General features: G+C 37.4%; 1 long non-coding RNA gene across 1 annotated transcript in view; it reads left to right on the top strand.

Moving 5' to 3' along the window:
- The first annotated feature begins 10,411 nt into the window (after positions 1-10,411).
- LOC116236882 (uncharacterized) overlaps positions 10,412-17,380 on the top strand; it is a 30,367-nt gene continuing 23,398 nt past the window's right edge. Inside the window, exon 1 of the long non-coding RNA XR_004168637.2 lies at positions 10,412-10,493. This is a non-coding gene — a long non-coding RNA (uncharacterized LOC116236882). The remainder of the gene's footprint in view (positions 10,494-17,380) is intronic.

Here is a 17,380-nt window from a genome sequence, read left to right on the forward strand (position 1 = left end):
GATAATTTGGCCAGGATGGAATATGGTTTCTTTGATCTTTTTACTAGAAGCTGATTATAGATGTTAGCAAAACAACTCAAGTTGAGTAAAGCAGAGATGATACACTATATTATTCAGTTTATTCATTTCTTATGCATTAAACTGACAAAATGATGCTGTGCTAACGATGAATACAAAATTCACTTGGTTATGTTCTGAATGGGCAGATCTTTCTTCCACGCTAACGTGGTCTGGGTGTAAAAGTACGGCTTCCAGGGTAAATTCCAAATGCTGTGGATGTGCTGCAACTGTCCCAGTGCATTCCAATAACTCATGAACCAGGAGTCTGTCAGCATGTATCTGCATCAATGTTACAGAGCAATGTCTTGCGACTGCTTCTGAGCTGCTGAGCAAATTTATTAGGAAGTCCCAGTAATCTTTTTTTTTTTTTTTTTACTTCATAAATGATTTCCTGCACAACATGCCCAGGTCAACCAGTGGGCTGTAGAATTCTTCTATAGATGTTTCTATTTTTTGTATTTGAAACTGATGAAAGAAGTTCAACTCTCCCACTTACCCATTCTTTGTCTGCTTTTGTCTTAAAAGTTGAAGAATTATGCAGAGATGTGGCTGATAAAGGCAGTGATTCATTCAGGGAGTGACACATCAGATGCTCATTTATTTTATTTTTAATGGCCTTTTTCTGAATCAACAGTTGATTTCGGTTTTGGCAATGTCAGATAACCAGTCAGCAACCAGTTTTATAAAAATGACTGATAAAATCACAGGAAGATAATTATCTGTATGAACTGCGTTGAGGCAGTGTCATTCCCCAACTCAGTTTCTCTGAAATGGCTAAAGAAGTATTTTGGGGTGTGAGCAATGGAGAACCTTCGCTCAGAACAGAGCAGGCCAATTCATGCAAGCTGCTCACAAAGAAATTATTCACTAGCTGCTGAAAAATTGTAAATAATTTACTCGGTGTGAAGTATTTGGAAGTCTAAGCACTAGCAAAGTTGCATGAAAACATTATAGTCAAAAAAATTTATGAGATCACTAGTGGGGAAGAAATTATTCATATAAATCTTATATGACTCATTTCGGCAGTTCTGATTCAAGACTTTCTCGGATTTAAATGGTTACAATCAGTGATTACTCTGTGATAACTGCTCATCTCGGGCTGGGAGATGCGTGGATCCTTTGTGGTGGGATGCAGCTGAGCTGCAGTGCTTACAGTTCGTTGGCCTCATGCTCTTGCAGTTCCATGGTCGCTAAACTGCAAAGAGTAATGCACAAAAGTCTGATCTTTTCATACATTTCTGTTCATAGAAGGTGGGAAATCCTATGAAAGACCTGCAGATTTCAGATCTGGGGCCAATTTTATCAGAACCCTGCTGTTACAGCCTTGAAACATGGAGAGTGCCAGTTGGTGACCAGTGCAACTGCAGTCAGGATCTCCCTTCAGCTTATCCCTTTCCATTTGCTATACCATTTTTTTTCTTTCTAATTTCTTTTTTTTTATGACTTCAAACTGTATTTAATGATCACTATCCTGACAATGTCAGTGCATTTAGGATGTACTCCTCGTGCTTATATGGCAAATCCATACACTGAATTAACATGCAGTACCTGAACTCTAATTTTGTACATCCCATCTACTGTGATACAACTGTTCCTCCCCATGGCATTTATCTTTATGGCCAGAAAATGTCTTGCCTGAGACAGGTTCTTGGATGAGCTAAGGCTGTTTTATAGGAAGTGTTCTATGGAAGGGTCATTTCTTGGGCCCACGTGTAACACAGCAATGCAAACTGTGTACACTGGTATCTGTAAAATATTGGTAGTGTTTTAAATAGGTGTTGCAGGTTGGTCTTTAATTTGCATTTTAAAAGCATTTATTACAAGTTAATGAATCAATTGATTGCTCAAGGAGCACTTAATGAGAATTACTGCCTTATAAAGAGAAAGTTAGCAACTAAATAGCAGAGAATGTAATTGTCACAAGTGTCATTACATTTGTACTAACTCAGAAATGGCTGATAGAGAGGACAGGTGTTGCAGAGTGGTTGTTGGGTGAAAATTGGAAAAGAACATTATTTAAAGATGGCTAGATGCAGAAGAATTACATACAGATTAAGTATTGCAAAGAGATCTCTGACTGAAGCATCCATTCCAGGGAAAGGAAGTTCCTTTGAAATAAGTGGAAAATTTTTGCGTAGCAGCTGCAAAACGACCCTAAACTGTGTTCTAATCCTGAGCAAAAAGAAACCCCAGAAGGGCTATGAAAGTCTTCTGTGTTGTTCAACAGTTAAGAAAATGTCCAGTATTATTTTAAGAAACTGCTTTATAGAGGATTTTGCTCAGTCTATTTCTATCTACCATGTGGGGGCTTCTTGTTTCTTAACCCACATCTCCTTCTTTATATTTCTGTTTTCACTTTCACAAAACAAGAATTCTAATTTTCAATTCTCTGTTAAGTAAATGCCTCAGGTGTTAATTCATGCTCCACTGGTATCATCCTCTTGTTCATCAGTGCTAAATATGGATCATTGTCTGACTCTGCATCCTTTTTCATTAAACAGTTTATTATTCTGGCATGATTTGATCCACCTTATTGGACAGGAAATAATGACTGCAGTCTGATTTATGTCTAAACTGAAGCTACAGGGCGCACTGCTTGAACTTATGCATCCTAAATTGGATCTGAGAAATATTACATTAACCACGTCTAGCATTTTCAAATTGTGAACTTAATTTCATTTTGGAACAACTCATTTTCTGTGCAATAGAAATACCTTGTCTGCTCTTTATCCTACAACCTCGTCACTCCAGCTGAAATTCCAGGTTCTGCAGTGGAATAACATGCACAGGTTATTCTGCTGCTCGTGTGGCAGAACTGGCTCCTTTTATTGACTGATTGCCATGCTCTGGCCACAACAGTATTTTCTTTTAATGTTACATGCTTTGATGTACCTTAAGTTATATTGTACGTTTTGCTGCAATTATTTTGCGCCTTGAGTTGCTACAGCATGTGTTATGAATAAGCAAGCATGCACAGAAGCAGAAGCATAATGCTTTCATCCACTTAAGGGAGGTAACGGAAGCTTGCCAATGTAGCAATCAAGGTGTTTGATAAATATCGCCATCTTTTGAAAGCAAAATCTGAAAGCTAAACAAAAGAAGTGTTTTTAGGAAACCATCTGTTTTTCCAGGAGCTCAGATTTTTCTCTCACAGCTCCGCACCAAGGCTGTCTGTTCTCTCATTCCTGTTTTACCTCTGTTATGTGGAGGGTTCAAACAGAAACAGTAGTAAGAGCAGGAGAACCATGCAGAATTCCCCACCCTCCAACTCCAGTGTTCTTATTTTTATTCCTAAGGGATATTTACATACCTCAGAAAAAAACAGGCACTTTGGCTTTGGCCCTCTGCTAGATTATAACATCTCTATTACAGCATTAGTGTATGTTAGATACAAATGAGCCATGACCAATATTCCCCCAGATGTGAGGAGAAGCAAGCTATGTGTCTTGGCAGAGGAAACATTTAAGTGTGTGTGTGGACACGTGCTTAGATACATGCAGAGACATCAGGAGTGTGTGGCTGAGAATCCAGCCTGAAATCCATTTTGCCCCATTGCTGCTGTACAGCTGGAGGAAGACATGTGCACCTACAGCAATGGAGGAGGACACAGCACGCTTCCAACCCCATGAGGCAGATAAAAAAGGATTCTTATTGCTGTGCTGCCTTCATGTTAGTGGCTCCAATTCAACCCTGTGTTTCACAGCAGTTGCTGTCTAGTGGCATCATGGCAAATTTGCTTCTTGTTCTGAACTCTTAAGTATCTCATATAAGATGATGTGGGAAATGCCATCCTTTGGAAGTGACTGTTACAGCATTAGGGAGTTGTACTTGTTTTGACTGTTTCTCTCCCTAAAGCAAACAGCAATTTGTTCCATATGTATTCAGAACATCCTCTTAAGGAAACCATGGAAATCTTCTATAATATTGCTTAATATTTCAGCCCCAACACGTATACTTCAGTAGTAGCATGCAGTCAGTGGAGGTGTTAGGGGAAAAGACAGACAGACAGACAGCCCTGGGAAAGGATACATAACTGAAATGGATTCTGTTTTTTTCCCAAGCCGTTCCGGGTGGATTTTGTTGTTTTTAAACCATCTATGCTCCTACTTAGAATCCAAAGAAGTGTTCGTATCTCAGAAGACAGAAGACTGAGTGTGTTTAGATTGAGCTCTTTTGAAGACCCTGCTACAGGAATGCAGAGCTGTGCCTCCCTCCTGGAGCTGAGCTCCTGCCTGAAGAACCATGCACACTGCTTTTCTCACTTGGTCAGTATACAATGTCAAATCCAATCTTGATCCTATAGCTTTTCTGACAGCCACCCTTTATTCTCTCTATATTTCTTATGTACACTTACATCTGGACATACATCCCATAATCAAGGAAGCCAAATTTAAAGAAAAGATACACATTTTTGCCCAAGCACTGTCTCGATACTCCACATCTTCCATTGAGCCCTCGCTGTGGGCATGGGGCTGCTGCTAGCACAGAGCACATCTGTGAAGTCAGCATTTCTTCTCACTTCAGTTCTCTGAAAATCCAACCTGAAAAGTTCTGACCTTTCTGACAAGTTAACCTTTTGAAAGGCGAATGCAAAGCATTTTCAATGGCAAGGTTTGTTTTTTGTTGGTTTTTTTTTTTTTTTCCTCTACTGAAAACTTTAGGTATCTCAGTTGTTTTATATTTAAAGTGAAATATCTCCTGCACATATTTTATGCAACATCTTTGTATTTACTTTTTTTCGGTTTTAACCAATGTTTCTGTGATGCAAAATAGAAGCAAAATCTTCTTTACTCTGAGGGTTCTCTCCAATGCCAGAATGTCTACAAACAGTTATTTGGCAATAACTTGAGACAAAGCAAGAGCCATCCTTCCAGGTACCCTTTGCTCTGTGGCTGGGGTGTCCCTGCACTCTGATCATTCCTTTGGAGTGGCAATAGCTTTGGAGAATTGGCTGATGTCTGTGTGTCTGTATGTGCAGCTTCTGACTGCAAGTGGGTCACATATCAACTGCTCAATCAGATCCTTACAATAACTGAACTTGGTGTTGGAATGAAATGCCATTAGTTGTCTCTGTAGCTGTCCGTTGGCTTTGTTAAGTTTGTTCTGCATTGTGCTGTTTTGTTTTGTTTTTCTGCTTTATCCTTTTCTGCTTTAGATTACTTGTCTCTTTAGGTAATGCCCGACCATCTGTTTGTACAGATACAGCAGACAGAGGCCCAAAAAATAACGAATGAATGTATTCTTGTCTTATAGCATAGATAAGGCTTGGTCCAGGTACAAAGTAAGAAGAACAGAGGATGGGTTTGATGATGAGATAGCAGGGTGTGCTGCTCATCCATTACAGGCTTCACTGAAATGTCTTCCCAGCACCCTGAACAGCCACACTGTGCTCAATCTCAGAGGTGTGCCACTGGCTGTGGCTCCTGCTGCATCCTGCAAGCTGCCAGAAGGCCTCTGTGTGTTCTGTGGGACTGCCATCAGAGGAGACCAAATCACTTTGAAGGGTGAACGCCTGAAGTTGCAAAGCTTTGCTTTTGCTTTGCAGCAGAGTGTTTGAAACTTTCGTGGTTTTAGAAGCAGCCACAGGGAGTTGTTTGCAATGTTTATTAGTTTTCCAAGTTCTGGAAAATAAATATCACCACCGCTCCATGATTCAGCAGCTCCATCTTCAGTTGCATGGCCTAAGTAAGTACAACCAAAGTACAGATGATAAAAGCTTCTTGACTCATCCTGCTTTTGCAGGTGTAAGATGAAAGATGTGTCCTGCATGCACATCTCAAATATGAGACTTGATCCCCATTTTCCAAGTAGAGCACAGATTCTGAAGCCTAGTGGTTCAGTGAACACTAAAGGCAGGGAGCTTGGCACTGGGAGAAAAACTGTGCCTTGCAGTGATATTTCATATAATTGCACATACTTTTATGATATTGCCTAATCTGTAGGGTATGCTATGCAAGATAGTACTGTTGTTAGTAACTATACAGACAATTAATTGTAATGTTATTGCAGGAGGAGTACAATGTGGGAGATATGGAACAAAGTGTGTTCCAGAAATGATTTTAGTAGCCAAGATAAAAAGCCTAATAGTTAATAAAAAAAAAAAAAGAAAGAAAGAAAGAAAGAAAACTGTTGAACATGAATGTCAACATTTTTAATGGATTGCCTTTCTTATTGTGTGCTGCATGTTTTTGTCAGGGGAATACGATAATTATAAACTAGTAACAATAATGAGGTTTTGAATATTCATAGGCAATTAGAATATGTCTCAGTGCATTTTATAGGTACCCAGTGGGAAATGTTACTCATATTTCAGAAATAACTGGTCTGCAGTCCTAGGTGAAAAACACGGGATGGAAATCAAAACCCTAAGCAGGGTGTAACACTAACAAACTCCCACTGATAGGGAAGGAAAAGCAAATATTAAGCATTGATAAAACTGTAAGTTTATAGTCATGCCTTCTTACTGACAGTGGATTCATATATGGAACAAGTAGTTCTGTTTAGATTTTAAAAGATGCAGGGACACATTTCATAAACTCTTTGCATATTGGATATCTGTTCAGGATTAGAGAAGTGCAAACAAACAAACAAATCACCACTGTGAACAATAACAACAAACAACAACTACAGGTGAAATGGCAGCAGGGAAGGGAATAGTAGGGAGTTTTACACTGAATAACTGGTGGATGTGTCTACTAGAAATCCTGAAGCAACACTTTAAGCTTTCTTAAACATTTATCCTGTTCAGCTAAATGTCATTGGACTCTTCACACACCAAAGCCATACTGTTCATTTAGTTGTACAGTTTGTTAGCAGACGACAATGATCCTTTTGCTGGTTAAGATATGAGTCTGCTGTTTTCACGTATGTAGCTACAAATTTCAGTTGCTTTTTAATAATATTTTACTTATTTTTGAAACTTAAATAGGGATTTACTTACAATTATTGCCTCTTGCCTTTGGAAATGCATTTCTCATGAGACATCCTTTTTCCAGTTCAGTACATTGGAAATATTTATGGCATGTTCATGTGCTGTGACATTGAGTTGTCATGAGACCAATTTTGCTGTCATGTATATCAACACATAATGAGAGCCTTTAGTAACTTAATTAGCAACTCTCAGCAACTTTTCAGGAGGGATCCTGAAGAAAGAAGGCAGCATCAGCACGTACATTTTGGAAGAAATCTGCTTGGTGCCTCAAACTGACAGCCCCTATTGAAATGACACCAGGAGTTCTGCAAACAATATTGCCTGGATGGTAATAATGAAAAGGAAAGGTTAAACATGATATTATTCTAGTCTCGGGTTTGATTGATGAGCCTGCAGAATATGTTGCAGAAGGGTTTTCCATAGCAGTTGCTATAATCAGCTTTTGAGAGCTGTGTTTCCACCGAGGTATGTTTAAAAATGATGGCCTTGCCAAAAGAAAGTGGTGACTGCAATGGAAATGTGAGCACTCAGAAGATAAGAGGCAATTGTGGAAACTGATCATAAGGAAAGGTTAATTTTTAAAGAAAATTGGACAAAAAAATATAGTTTTGGTAAAAGAATAAGTCAGGCAGCTTTGTTTTGACTTCACAGTTCAGAATAGGGACGAACTTGCACTTAGTACTTCCCAGGTGATCTTAATTAGTCTCTTCTGATTACAAGCAGTCAACTGTCAGCATTGTGAGGCAACAGGAAAAACTGAAATGACATAGAAAATATAACCTTCTTTAATTCCTTTTTGTTTATTGGTTTTCCATATTATTTTTCTATTTACTTGGTTTGAACTAAAGACATGACTTTTTGAACTTCTGCAACAAGAGAGAAATGAAATATGCTTTCAGTTTGTCCATTTTTCCAACTATACAACTTTTTTTTTTTTTTTTCCTAATACTCCCTTTATGGCCAGGTTCATTCATTGGCTTTAGTGAGGTTATTGCAATAACTGAATCCAAAGTCCGAACCTAAAGACTTGTTAATTTTGGATCTCAGACTATGGAGCTATATCATACACATAGCATCTTTGCTTTGTATTGGCTGTTTCTTTAAGTACCTTTTAACTGGGAATATAGATAAAAAATACTTGAATGAATTTTTAAATATCTGATTGAAATACAAGCAATTTAATACACAAACTAAATACATCCTTGATCCAAAATTAAATCACTGAGGCATTGGTGTGGACTCCATACAGTCCATTTGCAGTTTCCATCTTTTCTTCTTATTGCATGAAGCATATAAGCACATTATTACTTAAAAAATATGAACCAAATCCAAGTACTAACAAACTGTTCTAGTTTTGTTCTCTGTAACAGTTTCTATCATGCATAAACCATAAGACCGTAGCTATAGATGCTTGCTTCACAAGTTCTGGGAAGTAATTTTCTAATTCACCTTTCTTTGCCAATCACAAATCTGAAATCATAGAATCATATCATAGAATCACAGAATGGACTGGGTTGAAAAAGACCATAATAATTATCTAGTTTCAACCCCCTTGCTGTGTGCAGGGTTGCCAACCAGCTGCCCAGAGCCACATCCAGCCTGGCCTTGAATGCCTCCTCCTCTGCAGCAGTAACCTTTCCTGTTTTACTGTAAACTTTCTCCTTGATATTTTGGCAAGTAGCTCTGAAGAAACCCTTATTTTGTCAGCAGAAATGGTAGCTCTCTCTTAGGAAGGAAGCAGAAACGTATAAACTCACCAGGGACTAATTTCTTTAATGTATTATAGTACATTTTTACATGCCACAATATTACATTGTTCTTTGATGTCCCAGCATGTAGCAAATGATTATAGTTTCTTTGTGGCTGTTTGCAAGATTATGAGTGATAAGGTAAGCTGCATGCTTTCTACTTCTTCTTGTCCTTTTTTTTTTTTTTTTTTTTTTTGCTTCTGCTTCATAGTCCTTATAAATAATTCATGCCACAAAATTACTGTCCCAGAAAAATGCAGACTGTTTCATCAGCTCTTTCACACTTTATTGATCAGCATATATAATTTTTTAATGTGCAGTATCGCTGGAGTTTTGAATACCAGTGAGTTTCTTGCCCTGTCTCACAGAATGCTCCAGCAAAGACTTCAAAAGTCTTAGACATGTCCATAATAAAATTACTTTAGACCAAAGGACAAGATTATTCCCACTAGTTTAAATTATGCTCTTTAGGGTACAACTTAAGTTTCCTGATCATGAGATATAGAAGAACATATGAAAAATTAGATGAAATGGAAGGGGAATGATACAGGAGAAAATTGAACTATTTTGAGGAGTAAGTGTTAGATTCATGGCTGCTGTAAATCTTCGCACTTTTCTTGCCATCAGTAGCATGATGCTGACTTATATTTGTTGTAAATCTGCCCAACAAATGTGTAAAAGAAGTGTGATCTATGATGAAAACAGAAGGAAAATGTAGAAAAGGTTTTAAAGTCATGTATGCTAGCAAGACTTAAAAGACATTTTAATGTGCTGTTCTTGAATATGTTTTAAGGCATAAGCCTTAAGCCATTGGCTTCTGAAACTTGCTCCAAAACTTAAAGCTGTGCTATGACTTTTTCAACCATTTTGTTCAGCCTCATTGAGGTACTGTTCATCTAAAAAGGACAGTTTAATGCTGCTTTTCAGGTACGTGATTCCATCATTTACTGGGTGCAAAGTAATTGAATGAGATTGGAACTGCATTGGGTTGCACCTGCTCTGCCCTGGGAGAGCAATCAAAGGCAAAGCTTCTTGCAAAGCATCTCACAAAGCAGTACCTGGCAGTCTTCTTCATTCTGTTGGCCTTCACGATGCATTTGTTTTTCTTATTTGCCAGGTAGAGTTATATCTTAGCTATACAAATAATTATCTCCAAATTTAGAGACATATCTGCATTGTAATATTTAAGAAATACTACTTCCTCTCATTGAATAAATGGAGAAAGGATGCTGTTTTTATGATGGCTAGTATACAGGATGTATTATAGAAGTAATCTTAGAACAATACTAGAATTTGCTGTTAATGAAAAGAGAGAAGGTATTCCTCACATCAGTACATTCCTTCTTGAAATGACAAGGGAACATATTAAAAATAAAGACCAGAGTCCTGAAGGCTGAGCAATTAATAATTGGTCTGTAACTACGACTCATAACGTTTTATTTTCAGTGAATTTCTAGGCAAACTGAAATAGTTTGAAACAATAACCATTAGCCAAGGAGGACCTCAGAGAAGACAGATAATACATAATGTGTATGGGAACTGCTGAATCACGGCCTGAACCTCTGATTTACCACCTGAGGCAAGCAGTGAGTCAGCCCTGGGAGCACAGGTGAAGGCAATTCACCTGCCCTACTGGAAGGGGTAGAGCCTGGCTGCACCTCTCCTAGGTCCCATTTAAGCACTGACTGCGGCTGAGGAAGGATCTCTTCTTGGAGATTGCTGCTCGTGGAGAATATTGTGAGCCTACAACATTGGTGAGCATTCTTCATTTATTATTCTCCTGTTGCAATAATCTTGCTTAGCCTAAATTTCCTGTGTGTTACTTAATTATAACATCTGTCTATTCATTGATTAGTTATAATGTCACTGTATCTTTAGTGTGGGACACTGGCAAGACAGTTGACCCTAATCTGTGTGGGGATAGTCTGGAAGTCATTGAAGTGTTTTAATTTTCTGGCAAGAGTGAACTTGATCAGAAGGAAAATGCTCCCCTGTCTTTAGAGCAAAGAAAAGCTCAGTACAAATCAGTGCAAACCTTGTTAGGAGCTGTAATTCCATTGGAAGCTGCTCCTGGCCTTGTTCATTTGGCTCGCTGCTGCTTTTGGCAGGCAGGTGGTGAAGTCATTGTCTTGCTCTTAAACTTTGCTTAGATGGAGGTGCTGCTGTGCATAACAGAGCAATACCCTGATTTTGCATCATAGAGACTTGCATGATCCATAACAGCTGGCTGTCAATAATATCAAATTGCCTTAATTTTTTTTTTCTGCTGCTTTTTCTGTAGCTCTGTCTGTTGACAGGCTCCCTCATAAAATTATAACTCATGCAATTGAGGTGATGTTTTTGCAGTGTGAAATACTTAATATTTGGGCAAAAAAACTGGGAGATACAAATCTGTGGGGTAGGTACTAGCTTTCAGAAGTGTCAGTTCACAGCAGAATTATTACGCTGCGGATGTTTGTAATGTCAGGCTTAGGCAGGCTCTGTCATAGCTGCCATTATAAACCTGTTAGGAGGCACTACAGATAAATTCTGTGCTTGATGTGCAAGCATTTATTTCATGACTGTTAGTATCACAATGATTACATGCTGACACTCTGTCAAAAAAAAAAAAAGATGTGTGGTTATATGTTCAATATGTTTTTCAATGCAAGAACAATTTACAGATTTCTCTAGGTTTACATCAGTATCAAAATTGATAGCCATTATAATACAGCAGGGTTTCTAAACAGGCAATGAGCACATTGCTAAACAAGGAACAATAGAAATATGGTTGTCATATCCAAACTGGCATGCTTCAAAAAATTGGTGAGATTTTCTCAAGGCATAGAAAATGGGCTTTCCTATCAGATTTGCTCTGATCAAAAGATTAGTAATCAACCCTCATAACTGGTTTTCAATGTCAGAAAATTTGGAATGTCGTAAAAATAGAAGATGTAGTTTTTCTTTTGCTTTGTTCTGCTGGTGGTGCTGCATCCGTAATACATTTTAAAAATGTAAGATGGTTAAATGCATTTTTAGAAGTAAAAGGGACATGCACTGACCTGTGGGAGAAGGCCTTACAGCTGGCTTCTATCAACCTGGGTGTTCTGCAGGATTAATGAATTCTACGTTTATTTAATGGTTGCCTTTATGACTTGGATCTTTCACGATTTTGTAAGCTGTGAGCACATTCCCCCCCCTGTAAAATCTGCACTCCTGACAATTCAGACAGCAGTTAGATTGCTGCTTTAGTAGCAGCAGTTTATCTACTTTGGTCTTCATTCGTTACTTCAATGATTGTTGGGTCTTTAGTTTGTGCCTCTGGGATTGTGATAGTAATTAATTACTGCGCTACAAATTTATTTTTAATCATGTGGCAGGGCAAGAAGCAAGTTAATTTTGTTTACTGGTAAACATCTGTATTCCATTATATATTGGGTTGTCAGCTTCTCTCCTTAGTATCGTCTGTATGTTATTGTTTGGTAAGAAGCACTGCTGTTACACCCTATCCTATTTAATACAGCCCCAAATTATAAAGAATTCTGAAATGTTATGATAACTTTGATCACCTTGCAATAACTAAAAGCGCCGCAGAACTTTAACAGGCCTTTGAAGAGCCATAATTGGATGCTGTGCACTACTTGTTTATTCTTTTATTTAACTTTGATCAGGCTCTAAATGTATAATAAAAATAAATATAAATAAACTGCACTGAAGAAATGAAGATCTGACATTGAAACATTCATTCTCTCCACTTACCCTTAATGGGAAGGATAGGCCGTTTGCTCCAGAACTGCAATTGTCAGTTTGTGTATGAACAAAATGTATTGAATGTATGTATTTGTATAAGGAAAAGTGGGGAAGACATTTCTGATTGTAATAGCACTGTTTCAACTCTTAGGCCATGGATTTTTTAAATTTATCTTGTGCTAACAGTAATACATATTCAGTAGGGGTTTAGTTCAACAAAGTTTTCCATTTAAGTTCTGGATTTCTGATGTATTTAATAAATGTTAATTGATATGAAAATCTGATATTTTTTTTTTAAAGGAAAAATAAAAGGAGACTTAGAAATAGAAATATAAATTCTATGGCACAGCTTTGTGCATTGCTTACACCTTCCTTCATTAGGAAATTAAAAGAATGATTGAAATGATATGCATTTGTGGAAACTGAGCTGATTGAAAACCAAATCTTGCATTCAGCTTGACCTGATCCAATAATAGAACGTGACCTAAAGTTGGCCAGAAAATTCTCTCAACATAATGAATACTATTCTCAGGAGAGCCTATTTGTAGTTCAAGAAAATGTAAAAGGTTTTTTAACACAGTGAGAAATACATTTGTTACTTCGTCTCTAATAGCTTTGTTAGGCACTCTGAACCTACATTCAAGTGCTTGGCTTTGCTCTTGGTCATCCAAGGAGTAGAGTTTGGTTATAATATTCACATTTACAGTCTCCTGGCAATGAACAAACAAAAAATAATAATGTTAAACAACAGTTTTTTATTAATTTAGCTGTGTTGGAGTTAGCTTTGACACCTACTGTAGCCTTCGTTCTATTCATGTGCTGATCAGCTGCCACTGAGTAACTGAGAGAGTGCTGAGTGTCTGTAGAAATGGGTTGAAGTGTTTTTCAAGAGGTGGAGTCAGAAGGCAAATCTGGATGTGTGACTGTCTTTTTTTCCTAACGTTTTTTTTCCCCCCAGCCACATGATTTGACAATGAGATTTCCTACATTGGAAGTTATGCACAAGCTCAGTTCATTTTCAAACAATCCTAATTCTTTTGGGAAATCAGTTGTGTCAGAAAGCATTCTTTGGTTAACAGATATATAATTAGACATCTTAAAGTGTGCAAAGCTCCACTCCAAGAAGAAATGAAGGCATGTGGTGATCACATTCAGGCAGCATAGTTAATATCATATTCCATAAATGAATGCATTTTGGAAATTTACTGCTAGTTGCTAAAGGAGATGTGCTTTCTCATTCCTTAACATTTGTCACCACACAATCATATTTTAATTATTATATATATATATATATATATATCTTGAAAATATAGGAGGTATAGTTTAAAATCTGTCGTGGACCCATCTACGTAACAGGAAATTATTTGGCTTCTGAATAGGAACAGAAAAGTAATATTATGTTACAGGTGTTTAAAGATGTGCTTTTTTCCAGAGCAGGTATATAGATTTTCTGGCTTTAATTTCAATGTTAATGTAGCCCAGTCCTTTGCTTTTCTCATTCAGCCTGACAGATGAAATTCAGCCTGGCAGAGGAAATCCAAGTGTCACCTTTTGCCTCTCCTGGTCTCGTTTTCTTGCTGGACTTTCCTTTATCACTTCTTCCTGAATCACTCTCTCTCCTTTCTCTGCTGTAGTTCTGATCCAAAATCTAATTCTTAAAAACCTCCTCAGGAGGTACTTATTTTATACATTGATTTATGTGGTGATGCTTATACATAAAATTCATTTTTATCTGATAAATTTTATGTAATCATTTTCCATCTGTATCTGTGACTTTCTGGCACTGCCAATACTCATTCGGCAGAGTCAATCATGCTGGCAAAGATAGTTTTTCCACAGGGCAGTGATATTCCTAGAGAAACTTTATGTCCAAACCTGGATAAATGCTTCTTGGGTGATCCCAGTGAGCAAATTCAGATCTGTAGCCTGGAGCCCACTGTAGGGGTGGGTTGGAGTTGGTGGATGGACTCAGTGAGGTTTGCTGCCCTAGGCCCTTCCCAGGGCTGTCCAATCTCTCCATTGCTCCTGTCAGTGTGAGCTTGCTTCAGCACTGTTTTAGAGCTCTTTTGTCTTAAATTGGCTGTAGTTTAGCTGAGAGCATTCTATATAGGTTGTAAAACACTATGTACTGACAACGACCTATTCAGCTCTTATTGAGCTCCTATTTTACATGTTTCTGAGATGACCATAACTGATCATCCATAATTTATAAAATAGTGTTGGTTACTGGAGCAAGTTATGCAGGTTATATCTTGACTATTTCTAGGCAGGATGGCAGCAACGCTTATACTTTAACTGTTCAAATTCTCCTGACACTTATTCTTCATCTTCTGCTTCATTTTCTGCTGAGAGTGTGAGATGTTGTTGTTTTTTGCTAAATGGTATCAGTAAGTCTGTAGGGAAGCCAGCAATGCAAGGAAACCACAGCTTTTCTTACTCCTTAAGAAAAACCAGTTCAAACTGGGAATAGTATTCTGTACAGCAGCTCCTTTTTTCTTTCTTTAAAAAAAGGACAACAAATCTCTTGGTGTTTTCTAGTATATCAAATCTTGAAACCAAAATCCTTGTCTGATGCTGTGGCTATCTGGAATGGTTAATCCATACAGTGAAAAAATCATTTTTTTTTTCTTGCAATTCAGAGTAAATTTGGGTAAAGTGAGTGTACATTTCTCTAATGTAGGTAATATAAAGACTACCTGGCTTGAATCACTGAACAGTTGGTTTAGTCAAGTTTTATTTATGAAGAATGCAGCTTTTATATTTTTAAATCTATTGTTTCATCATTGTGCCAACAGGAAGAAAAGTGTCAATGTATAGACTGTCTTCTAAAAATCATATCGCTCTGATTAATGACTTAAATCTGTAGATGAGCTGCTTGAATCTTGTCCTTGAAAACTGCAAGAGCAAGGTTGCAGAGGGAAACTGTATTTCTTTGTTAGATGTGTTGCTCTAAAAAGCTGATCATCGTCTGTAGTTACTGAAACAATATTTCTTTTGATTTTATTACCCATTTATGCCTTTTCCTTGAATAAATGTGACCAGTTCACATTTTTCAAGGAGAAGGCATAAATAGGTAGCACTTCCAGTAACACCTACCTAGAGATGTACCAGTCTCATCATCAGACCTCTCATGCGATCACCTCAGCCAGGCAGAGTAATCAAACTGGCTATCAAATCCAATGATTAGAACCCAGGACATAATCTTTCAAAAAATTTAAGATTTATTGAAGAATAAAATCCCTGAAGCTTTGAGAATATTAGAAACTGGTACTGCAACAGTCTGAAATGGATAAAGATCATGTTGCTATTGCTATCCCATAAATTAGTCTAAGGAATAGACCATTCCTGGAAAGTCTCAGTCAATCACTTTTTTTTTTTAACCATTGCTTTCTCTATATACTGAGCTTTTTCAGTATGGGTATAAATTGTTCTTCCAGTAAAAGAAGATTTCAGTTGAATATCATATTCAGATTATTATCATCTGTGAAATAATACCCACTTAGAAAAACAATCGGGGAAGAAAATTCTTAAAATGAATTAATAGAAAGCTTGTTTTATGAATTAGAACACAAAGTAGGAAATATGGAAGTTAAACTGTTCTCTGTAATGGCAGGACTATTACCATGCCAGGGGAACACAATGGAAACTATAAATATAAATCATTTTACCTCTATGATTTACATATGAAAAAAGGAAGCCTACGTAACTCTGCTGCTCCAGAGATGACTTGATTTAGCCTTGTCCTCAGAAAAGAACCACTTATGTGTTTTTTCCTTAGTAAAACTAAAAGGCAGAGATCAGTAGTACTATGAAAGAATGCTCTGTGCATCAATACCATAGCTTTTGATTCTTTCTGCATGGAAAATATTTCATGACATGAGTAGAAGTACTCATCAGTTTTAAGAAATTAATTCATACCTCTTTACTCTTTCATCTCTGAAATCTCAAGTTAACATAAACATGCTGTTGAACAAAGACAAAGCCTGACAATGGCTTCTGTACATATGTGGCCCATGTGATCAGTTCTTGGCAATCCTTTATGGGTAACATCACTGAAACACAAATGGACACCTCAGTTTTCTTCTGCAGAAGAAAAGTTGTTGCAGGTATTTTTTTCCAGATATGTATACGTAGAGTATCTTCATTGCTTACAATTACTGGTAAAAGATTGTGTGTTTGTCACCTCCGATAAGAAAACAGCCCTACATCTTGTACACAACTACTTACATCAAACCTCAAATACTGCATACACTGGGTCTGACAAAGAAAAGTCCTGGTGCATTAAGGCAGATACTTCTGCAGATGTCAAATATGACTTAGTTTTAGATCAAATACAAGCAACAATTACAAACCATTGCTGTACTCTAATTTATAGCATCTTTAAGTTTCAGTTCCCATCTAACAAACAGTAATAAAGCTCTCAGATTCAAGATTAATGAGCTTAATTCATGCACCAGTGGACTGAAAATGTGAAGTAAATCTGGCACTTGTGTACTGTAATTCTGGGAATGAGAAGTTACAAATGTTTTCATCTGACTTACAAACTCTTAACAAAGTTGTAACTCTTTCAAAAAGCATTTTAAAAAATCATAATTTTTTTCTTCTCCATTTCTTCTCATGAATGATGTAGATTGTAATTCTCTTCTCTTAATTATACATGGGGTTATGTGTGCATAAGTAAGTGGCCATTGTGCCCATGAACTCATTCCCTCCTGCAGAGGTATTTCTGATACTGGGGAGGGCTTTGACATGGCATACACTGACCTCCCAGCCCCACCAGGTCTGTTGGGCTCCTAACCACATTAACAGGGAATGCCACTGGTCTGTAAGCACTTATCAGATCTGATATTGACAATATCAGACTAAAAATGGCTTAGGAAGATATTAGTTGTGCACAACTTGAGAGTGCAGG

This window comes from Phasianus colchicus, chromosome 11, assembly GCF_987193195.1.
Source record: "Phasianus colchicus chromosome 11, bPhaCol1.hap1.1, whole genome shotgun sequence".
Lineage (NCBI taxonomy): Eukaryota > Metazoa > Chordata > Aves > Galliformes > Phasianidae > Phasianus > Phasianus colchicus.